Here is a 10,289-nt window from a genome sequence, read left to right as displayed (position 1 = left end):
GTGGTATAGCATCTGTATTTTGGACAGTTACTACAATTTGACAATTTTTCCAGTTATGATCACCAACTTGAGGTAATAATGGATAAATTTTATGAAATTCAACCACGTTATCTACAACAATCCACCATGTTTGCCATGATTTCAGTTGCTGTATCAGCAATAATAGAAAATCTTTAATTTTTTCTTCGCTGCTTTTTGCTTCTTTTAAAATATTTTCAATGACAGTTTTATCATTGTTTAATCGTTGACAAAGTTCAGCATAAGTTTTTAAAAGGGATTCTGCATCATTTCCTTCGAGTGTCATCACAAATGTCGTATTCTTTTCCCAGTCTACTGACTTAAACATTTCTTCGCCAATTTGTCTAGCTAATTGAGATTTACCACTGCCAGGATTACCAGAAATATAGTAATATGTTAGTTCATTATTGTTAGTACTGCGCAAGTTATTGAGATCTGCTGTGATTTGATTAAGTAATTCTGTACGTTTAACCACATCGTGATTCGGTTTGCAAGGAAGTACTTGAAAAGATTTAAGTCCTATATGTTGACTTTTTATTTCATTAATTTCATAAAATGAAAATCCAAGATCTTGAAATGAGTTTTTAATATCAGAAACCAATGTGTGGTATTCAGTATCAGATAATATATTATCATCTTTATGAGCAATTTCGTTTCTTACTTCACGAAGTTTCTTAACAGCAGCTTTAGTGTTTGTGTCAATTTTATTTCCAATTGAGTATGAATTCAATATTGCTTTACATATTGTCGTGCAATCCCACTTACTTGTGTCACCATTTTCAAGTTTTGACAATATTTTTTCATCACAAAATATTTTTTTTGATCTTTCAATATTGACCAACTTCTGACCACTAATATTTGTATTATCCCATACTCCGTGGGATTTTTTGTAATTAATGTTCCACTCATGGATAAAAAGATCAACAAGTTTTTTTGTAACATTTGTAAGCATTTTCTGCAGGTAGAAGTAATTAATTTCTTCTCTTGACTGCATCTAAGGGTCATAAAATTATTAATATCAATTATTGAATATTTAATTAGAGTTTATAAACAACTAAAATTGTTGAAGATCAAACATAGCTACGTAATGTTACAGTTTTACTTGTACGTGTAAATGAATATCGAGGATGGCAGCTGAAAACAACACAATTGGACATTTTAGTTTTCCTGTATTTAAGCATTTGGCTATATTTTGGTAGTGGCGTCGCCAGGATTTTGCTAGAGTGGGGGCACAAAATTTTACCACTTCCGTCGCTAGCGAAATGGCCGTAAAAATTGCTTCTGCACTGGGAAATCTTTGAAATATTTATCACAACATGAATAGTTTCAATTTTTTAACTTCTCAGCTAAGCCTTGGCGGATTTGTACATTCTTCGTGTTATAACGTTACGTAGATTGATTATTGATTTTAATGAAATGTTTTCATATTATAATACTTCCAGAATTGCAGTATTTTGGTGAGCCTTACTTTTAGTCATTGCTATATTTTTATTTTTGTCTCTACATGTTTGAGTCTACGAGTATACTTGTCCACGATCTCATACAAGTTCTATGATGTGGTTCATGACATGCATCAAAATATTACTTGTTCTTCCTTGCCTACTAGAGACTTGAATTATTCTAGAATAATAGTTTTATTTTTTTCATTTTTAAGGAATTAAAATCTTCACCACTCGGCTAACAATCCAGAAAGGGTAAATGCAACGCAAACTAGTCTGCACTGCTAAGAGAATGCTTCCCTTTACAGTAAAGCTGTGCGAATTCCGTAAGAGCTACATTAATGCTATGTGGTTCTTTTTCAATTTCGAATGATGCATATGAAAACTCTTATCTAAAATTCAAATGGGGAGCACTTGGGGGGCACAGCCAATTTTTAGATGGGCACGTGCCCCCTTCCAAGGCTTCTGTGATTTGTTTGAGTAATTCTGTACGTTTAAAGATGCCATGATTTGGTTTGCAGGAAAGTATTTGAAGAGAATTAAATTTGTTTCGACCAACTTTTATTTGATTGATTTCAGTGTATGAAAATTGTAGATCTCGAAACGATTTTTCAATATCACGAATCATTATGTGAAATTCAGTATCAGATACATTTCCTTTATTATCATGGGTGAAGTTGTTTCTGACTTTACGAAGTTTATGCACAGCAGCTTTCACTTTTGCGTTAACTTTTGTTCCTATAGAGTGTGAATACAATATTGCTGCAAATAGTGTCCTAAAATCCCTTTTATGGTGTCACCATTTTGAAATTTTACAGAATATGTTTATGACAAACTTTTTCTTTTTTTTCAGTATTGAACAACTTCTGACCACTAACGCTTATATTTTCCTATTCTCCTTGAGATTGTCTTTAATGAGTGTTCAACTCTTGGATAAATATATCAACAAGTTTCTTCTCAACATTTGTAAGTGTTTTCTGCATGTAGTAGTTATTCCTTTCTTCTTTTGGCTCCATCTAATGATCATAAAATGATCAAGATAAACATCGATAGTTTATTAATTATAATTTATCGATAATTGAAATTTGTTGAAGATTATCTTGGCAAGTTAAAGTTGTATATGAAAGTGGTTAATGAAAGTGGCAGCCTAAAAAAACGCAGTGAGTATTTGTGTTTAAAGTTCTCCTGCATTTACGTATTTCTGTGACAATTGGACAAGTTTTTAAAAGCCTTTATAAACAATAATTCTTTGTATGCCTCCATGGCCGTTCTAACGTGGTGTCAAGAAAAGTGAAGCAAGTTTAGTTTAATTTATGCAATGACTGCGTATAGACAAGGCGGAGAAAGATGGTCATTGTCCCCCAACTCGGGAGTTTACTAGAGTAGAGTTTTTGGTCAATATTGGGGCGTTGATTTATAAAATCAATGTTATACCGGCAATTTCTTTGACTTTAAACCTCGTTTGCAAGTTTTACGCCCGTTTTCTAAAAGCACACTCACACTCTATGAGTGGAGCTTCAAAATCACTTCAGAATTAATTGAAGAACCTGATTTCACTCAGGTGATTGCTTGATTTGAATTCTAGATGAAAATCTTCCATAGAGGGAGAAATGACTTTCTCAATGATTAGATAAAGTGTAATATTTATGTCGCACTCAATGAGTGTAAGTGAGCTTTTAGAATATGGACATTAAGCTTCGTTTTCATGTAAACCGTTAGTTAATTCAACTTTATTTCTTTTAAACAAACTGTTTAACGTCCTAAAGTTTATTGAAACAAAAAAAATTTAGTAAAGAAAGCCCAGGACAAAAATAAAAACGTTTTATGAGATTTCTCTAAATTTTTAATAGTTTTTGCTGCACGTCATTTTCTAACCTACGTCTGCAAAGGAAATTTTCGGAAACTAATTTTACTCTTAGTCAAACTGAATAACTAGTTCCTATCGAATATAAACTTGTAAATAAGTTCAACAAACTGAGCTTGCTAATCAGTCATCATCTTTTTCAATGTCATCATAAAAAATATTTAGCAAATAATTGTTCCATAGTTATCTAACACGAAACTTGCGAAATATAAAGATCTAGATAATAAACTTCATACTCTCTTTCGATGTAAATATTCAGGTCCTATATTCACTAAAATATTAATGGTTGTACGTTGATATACAATCTAAATTGTCCAAAGATCTTTAAGATCTTGTAGACTGTTTTTGGTTGACCATTCAAAATATGTTTAACAGAAGGTTTGTAAATTGTATAAGACGTAAGAAATTAATGAAAAAAGTAAAATGTTGTACACGTCTTGATAAAAGCTATGTTAGTAAAAGTAAAATTATTGCACATAATGACATGCATATACAACATTCTATGACGTGTCATTATTTTGAATCATCTTGTCAATTTGTAGCTTCTCCATACAAAGAATATTTATATAAACTTTCGGAATGTGTAATTTATGTTAATGTGAGAAAGGTCGGTACATTCCAAAGGTAAAATGTTCAAAACAAATTACCGTTTGTTTAAAAATTTCATCAAAATTGACAAGTGTTGTCCTTATAACACATGCGTACAGTACTGAAATTTATTATATAAGTCATTTGTGACAGATTACATAAAAACAAACAATTAAAGATAGAATTTAAAATCAACATACCCTCACAAATTAAGAAACATTAAAGACGACACATCCAACTACATGATGACTTTGCTTCTGTTTGATAATAAAGAAATTGGAATGTTCGATAAATGCTTAATTTTAATCACCTGCTGTTTTTATTGTAAAATATTGACTTCTGTTTACACCCAATAGAATATGAAATGCAAATTTTTTATTTTAGCTATGACTGAAGTAAACACAAAGACGTTTTGACTTGGAAGCTTTATGCCAATAAACCTTTCACAGTTTACTATAATTTATTTCAAATATTGAACATCCTGACTTACATGCAAACTAACTGAAATAATCATAAAGGAAGACGGGGCAGCCAGCCTTTTACAAGTAACATAGCTCAATAATTAAAGATTTTTAGTATAGGAAGTTAAGAAAATTGATAAGAAAATTGATAACCAGTGCTTCTCTGAAATTGTAAACTTTCCAACTTTGAAACGTGGTCAATGAAGTTTTGTCGTTTTGTAAACTTTTGATCCGGATAAACAAATAATTTGATCAGGGGCTTCAGAAGCAAATAAAAGTTGGTGGTCTCAAGATTTTAGGGGCAGTCTTTATTTAAAAAGGGAATTTTAAAGTAATTTATCTTGAAGTCTCTAATTTTGAATAATTTTGTCACATCTCAGTAGTCAGAGATACTTCAAAATTGATAGCGTTACTACTTGACAGTTCATCATGCAAAGTTTTTGTCATTTTGTGAACTTTTGACGCAAACAAATATTTTAAACAGTCTATCTTACTACAAGTTTAACAATTATAGACAAGAAAAAAATCACGTGTTCTATCACGTGAAGAAGTGAGCCTTTCACTCCAAGTAGGCGCAATTTACTAAAGACATACCTAGCAAAACGTTTTTATGTCATCATCTGTTTTAGGAATAAGATAAATAGATAGATGTGAATGAGGAAAAAAATTCTTTTTGATAAAAGCCGTGTTGGATAAAATGAAAGTCATTCCGCATTTATGATATGCATAACTGAAATTCTGTGACGTGTCATTATTTTAGCACGTCCTGTTGATTATTTAGACCAGTTGTATCAATAATATTTGAAATGAACTATCGGAATATTTGATTAATTACATCATATTGCTAGAAATGAGGCTGGAATATTAAGTGTTTTCCAACGTTAAATTATCTAAGATTTATTTGTGATTGTTTAGAAAATCCCATCAAAATCAACAAATGTTATTCATATCAAAAATGCCTTTCAACAAAGACACATAAAGAACACAAAAATAGTGATCATGCAAATCTGTAGCAACTAATTGTTCCATAGTTATCTAATGCGAAATTTGCAAAATGTAAAATCTAGATAATAAACTTCATACCTCTTTCGATGTAAATATTCTGGTATATATTCACTAAAATATTAATGGTTGTACGTTGACATACAATCTAAACTGTCCAAAGAACTTTAAGATCTTGTTGACTGTTTTTGGTTGACGATTCAGAATATGTTTAACAGAAGATTTGTAAATTGTACGAGACGTAACAAATTAATGAAAAAGTAAAATGTTATACACGTCTTGATAAAAGCCATGTTAGAAAAAGTAAAATTACTGCACATAATGACATGCATATCTAACATTCTTTGACGTGTCATTATTTTGACTCATTTTGTCAATTTTGTAGCTTCTACATACGTATAATATTTAAAATAAACTTTTGGAATGTGTAGTTTATGTTAATGTGAGAAAGGTCGGTACATTCCAAAGGTAAAATGTTCAAAACAAATTACCGTTTGTTTAAAAATTTCATCAAAATTGACAAGTGTTGTCCTTATAACACATGCGTACAGTACTGAAATTTATTATATAAGTCATTTGTGACAGATTACATAAAAACAAACAATTAAAGATAGAATTTAAAATCAACATACCCTCACAAATTCAGAAACATTAAAGACGACACATCCAACTACATGATGACTTTGCTTCTGTTTGATAATAAAGAAATTGGAATGTTCGATAAATGCTTAATTTTAATCACCTGCTGTTTTATTGTAAAATATTGAATTCTGTTTACCCAATAGAATATGAAATGCAAATTTTTATTTTAGCTATGACTGAAGTAAACACAAAGAATTTTGACTTGGAAGCTTTATGCCAATAAACCTTTCACAGTTTACTATAATTTATTTCAAATATTGAACATCCTGACTTACATGCAAACTAACTGAAATAATCATAAAGGAAGACGGGGCAGCCAGCCTTTTACAAGTAACATAGCTCAATAATTAAAGATTTTTAGTATAGGAAGTTAAGAAAATTGATAAGAAAATTGATAACCAGTGCTTCTCTGAAATTGTAAACTTTCCAACTTTGAAACGTGGTCAATGAAGTTTTGTCGTTTTGTAAACTTTTGATCCGGATAAACAAATAATTTGATCAGGGGCTTCAGAAGCAAATAAAAGTTGGTGGTCTCAAGATTTTAGGGGCAGTCTTTATTTAAAAAGGGAATTTCAAAGTAATTTATCTTGAAGTCTCTAATTTTGAATAATTTTGTCACATCTCAGTAGTCAGAGATACTTCAAAATTGATAGCGTTACTACTTGACAGTTCATCATGCAAAGTTTTTGTCATTTTGTGAACTTTTGACGCAAACAAATATTTTAAATAGTCTATCTTACAACAAGTTTAACAATTATAGACAAGAAAAAATCACGTGTTCTATCACGTGAAGAAGTGAACTTTCACTCCAAGTAGGCGCAATTTCTAAAGACATACCTAGCAAAACGTTTTTATGTCATCATCTGTTTAGGAATAAGATAAATAGATAGATGTGAATGAGGAAAAAATTCTTTTGATAAAAGCCATGTTAGATAAAATAAAATCATTCCGCATTTATGATATGCATAACTGAAATTCTGTGACGTGTCATTATTTTAGCACGTCCTGTTGATTTTTAGACCTGTTGTATCAATAATATTTGAAATGAACTATCGGAATATTTGATTAATTACATCATATTGCTAGAAATGATGCTGGAAATTCAGTGTTTTCCAACGTTAAATTATGTAAAACTTATTTGTGATTGTTCAAAAAACCCCATTAAAATCAACAAATGTTATTCATATCAAAAATGCCTTTCAACAAAAACGCAGAAAGAAGACAAAAATAGTGATCATGCAAATCTGTAGCAACTAATTGTTCCATAGTTATCTAATGCGAAATTTGCAAAATGTAAAATCTAGATAATAAACTTCATACCTCTTTCGATGTAAATATTCTGGTATATATTCACTAAAATATCAATGGTTGTACGTTGACATACAATCTAAACTGTCCAAAGAACTGTAAGATCTTGTTGACTGTTTTTGGTTGACGATTCAGAATATGTTTAACAGAAGATTTGTAAATTGTACGAGACGTAACAAATTAATGAAAAAGTAAAATGTTATACACGTCTTGATAAAAGCCATGTTAGAAAAAGTAAAATTACTGCACATAATGACATGCATATCTAACATTCTTTGACGTGTCATTATTTTGACTCATTTTGTCAATTTTGTAGCTTCTACATACATATAATATTTAAAATAAACTTTTGGAATGTGTAGTTTATGTTAATGTGAGAAAGGTCGGTACTTTCCAATGGTAAAATGTCCAAAATAAATTACCGTTTGTTTAAAAATTTCATCAAAATTTACAAGTGTTGTCCGTATAACACATGCGTATAGTACTGAAATTATTGATATAAGTCATTTGTGACAGATTACATAAAAACAAACAATTACAGATAGAATTTAAAATCAACATACCCTCACAAATTCAGAAACATTAAAGACGACACATCCAACTACATGATGACTTTGCTTCTGCTTGATAATAAAGAAATTGGAATGTTCAATAAATGCTTGATTTTAACCACCTGCTGTTTTTATTGTAAAATATTGAATTCAGTTCATACCCAATAGAATATGAAACGCAAATTTTTTATTTTAGCTATGACTGAAGTAAACACAAAGACGTTTTGACTTGGAAGCTTTATTCCAATAAACCTTTCATAGTTTACTATAATTTATTTCAAATATTGAACATCCTGACTTACATGCAAACTAACTGAAATAATCATAAAGGAAGAAGTGGCAGCCAGCCCTTTACATGTAAGATAGCTCAATAATTAAATGTTTATAGTATAGGAAGTTAAGACAATCGATAAACAGTGCTTCTCTCAAATTTTCAGCGTTCCAACTTTGAAACGTGGTCAATGAAGTTTTGTCATTTTGTAAACTTTTGATCCGGATAAACAAATAATTTGATCAGGGCTTGAGAAGCAAGTAAAAGTTGGGGGCTCAAGATTTTAGAAGCGGTCTTTATTTGAAAAGGAAATTTCAGAGTAATTAATCTCGAAGTCTCTAATTTTGAATAATTTTGTCACATCTCAGTAATCAGAGTTACTTCAAAATTGATAGCGTTTGGACTTGACAGTTCATCATGCAAAGTTTTGTCATTTTGTGAACTTTTGACGCAAACAAATATTTTAAATAGTCTATCTTACAACAAGTTTAACAATTATAGATCAGAAAAAAAATCACGTGTACTATCACGTGAAGAAATGAGCTTTTCACTCCAAGTAGGCGCATTTTCTAAAGACATACTTAGCAAAACGTTTTTATGTCATCATCTGTGTTAGGAAGAAGATAAATAAATAGATGACTGTATGAATGAGGAAAAAATTTCTTCTTGATAAAAGCCATAATAGATAAAATTAAAATTATTGCACATAATGTATGCATAACTGAAATTCTGTGACGTGTCATAATTTTGATTCATCTTGTTTTTGTAGTCCTGCCGTACCAATGATATTTGAAAAGACTTATGAAATTAATTGTTTGTGATAATGCAAGGTCAGTATTTTGAAATGATAAGTTATCCAATGTGTTGTTGGGAAAATCCCACCAAAATCAAAAGATGTATTAATATAAAACATATGAAGTGCGAATTCCACCACGAAAATGACATTCACGTTTTTTATAACAAACATAACAAAATTCTAGACATAAGAACAAACAATGACACTATGATAGGTGAACTTTATAGTCAACATACCTTAACAAATTTAGAAATATTAAAAAAGACGCAACCAACTACATGCCTTTGCTTTTGCTTGATAATAAAGAAATCGAAATGTTCAATAAATGCTTGATTTTAATCACCTGCTGTTTTTATTGTAAAATATTGAGTTCTGTTCATAACAGCGAGACGATAAAATGAGATGGTAAATTTTATATCTTATCTATGACTGATGAGAAAACACGAAGAAGGGATTATTTATAAATTTTGGAACAAATTATGTTTTAATTGAATTTGATAAACCTTATTCACAGTTTACACATATTTATTTGAATTTTTGAAATGTTCTGGAAAACTAAATAATTTATAAATGCAAACACGAGGAAGCCAGACAAAATATATGATACCATTTTTACCAATAAGATAGCTCAAAAAAATTAAGATTATAAACAACAACTTTTCCAAGAAAGATTTTTGACGACTGATACTAGGTAAGAGGGTTAATTTTGTCACATCTCAATGATCAGTGATACTTCAAAGTAGCCTTCGGACTTAAAACTTGAAATCCTAATCCTTAAATCTTATTTTTGTACTTTTTGTTTCAGGATTTTTTAATATTTATTTTTTATTGCTTGGCGCTGGCAAACAAACATGTCTTTTTTTTTCGTTTTTTTATAAAATCGTATTGTACTTTTGGGAATTTATTTTGAATCTTGATTGTGCTAAGGCGAGCAACGAATTGCCTCATCGATCTCTTAATCTGGAAGATCCACCATGATATGACGTCATCTCTCAACGGTCTGCGAAACATAAGTACAAAATTCATGTGAAGATGAAATTAAACAATCGAGAAAGCCTGGCGAGAAGAACTTTCCTACTTGATGATATTGTCACTACATAGACAGGCAAAGGTTATCTACAGTCAAATAATCTTAGCAACGAAGAAAGTCTTGTGAAAAAGAATGCTGTTACTGATTAGTGATTATTCATTGAACAATGTAGAGTATGTTTGATGTACACAATGTTTGGTTGTAAGTACATTTTACGAATCACTTACATAATTAGTAATAGCTGATTTATAACCATGAGAAATAATCTTTTTTTACTCTTTCATAGATCTACCTTCTAAAGTTGTAATATGAATTAACT

This window comes from Xenia sp. Carnegie-2017, unplaced genomic scaffold, assembly GCF_021976095.1.
Source record: "Xenia sp. Carnegie-2017 unplaced genomic scaffold, XeniaSp_v1 HiC_scaffold_20, whole genome shotgun sequence".
Classification (NCBI taxonomy): domain Eukaryota; kingdom Metazoa; phylum Cnidaria; class Anthozoa; order Malacalcyonacea; family Xeniidae; genus Xenia; species Xenia sp. Carnegie-2017.
This window is presented reverse-complemented; position numbering follows the sequence as displayed.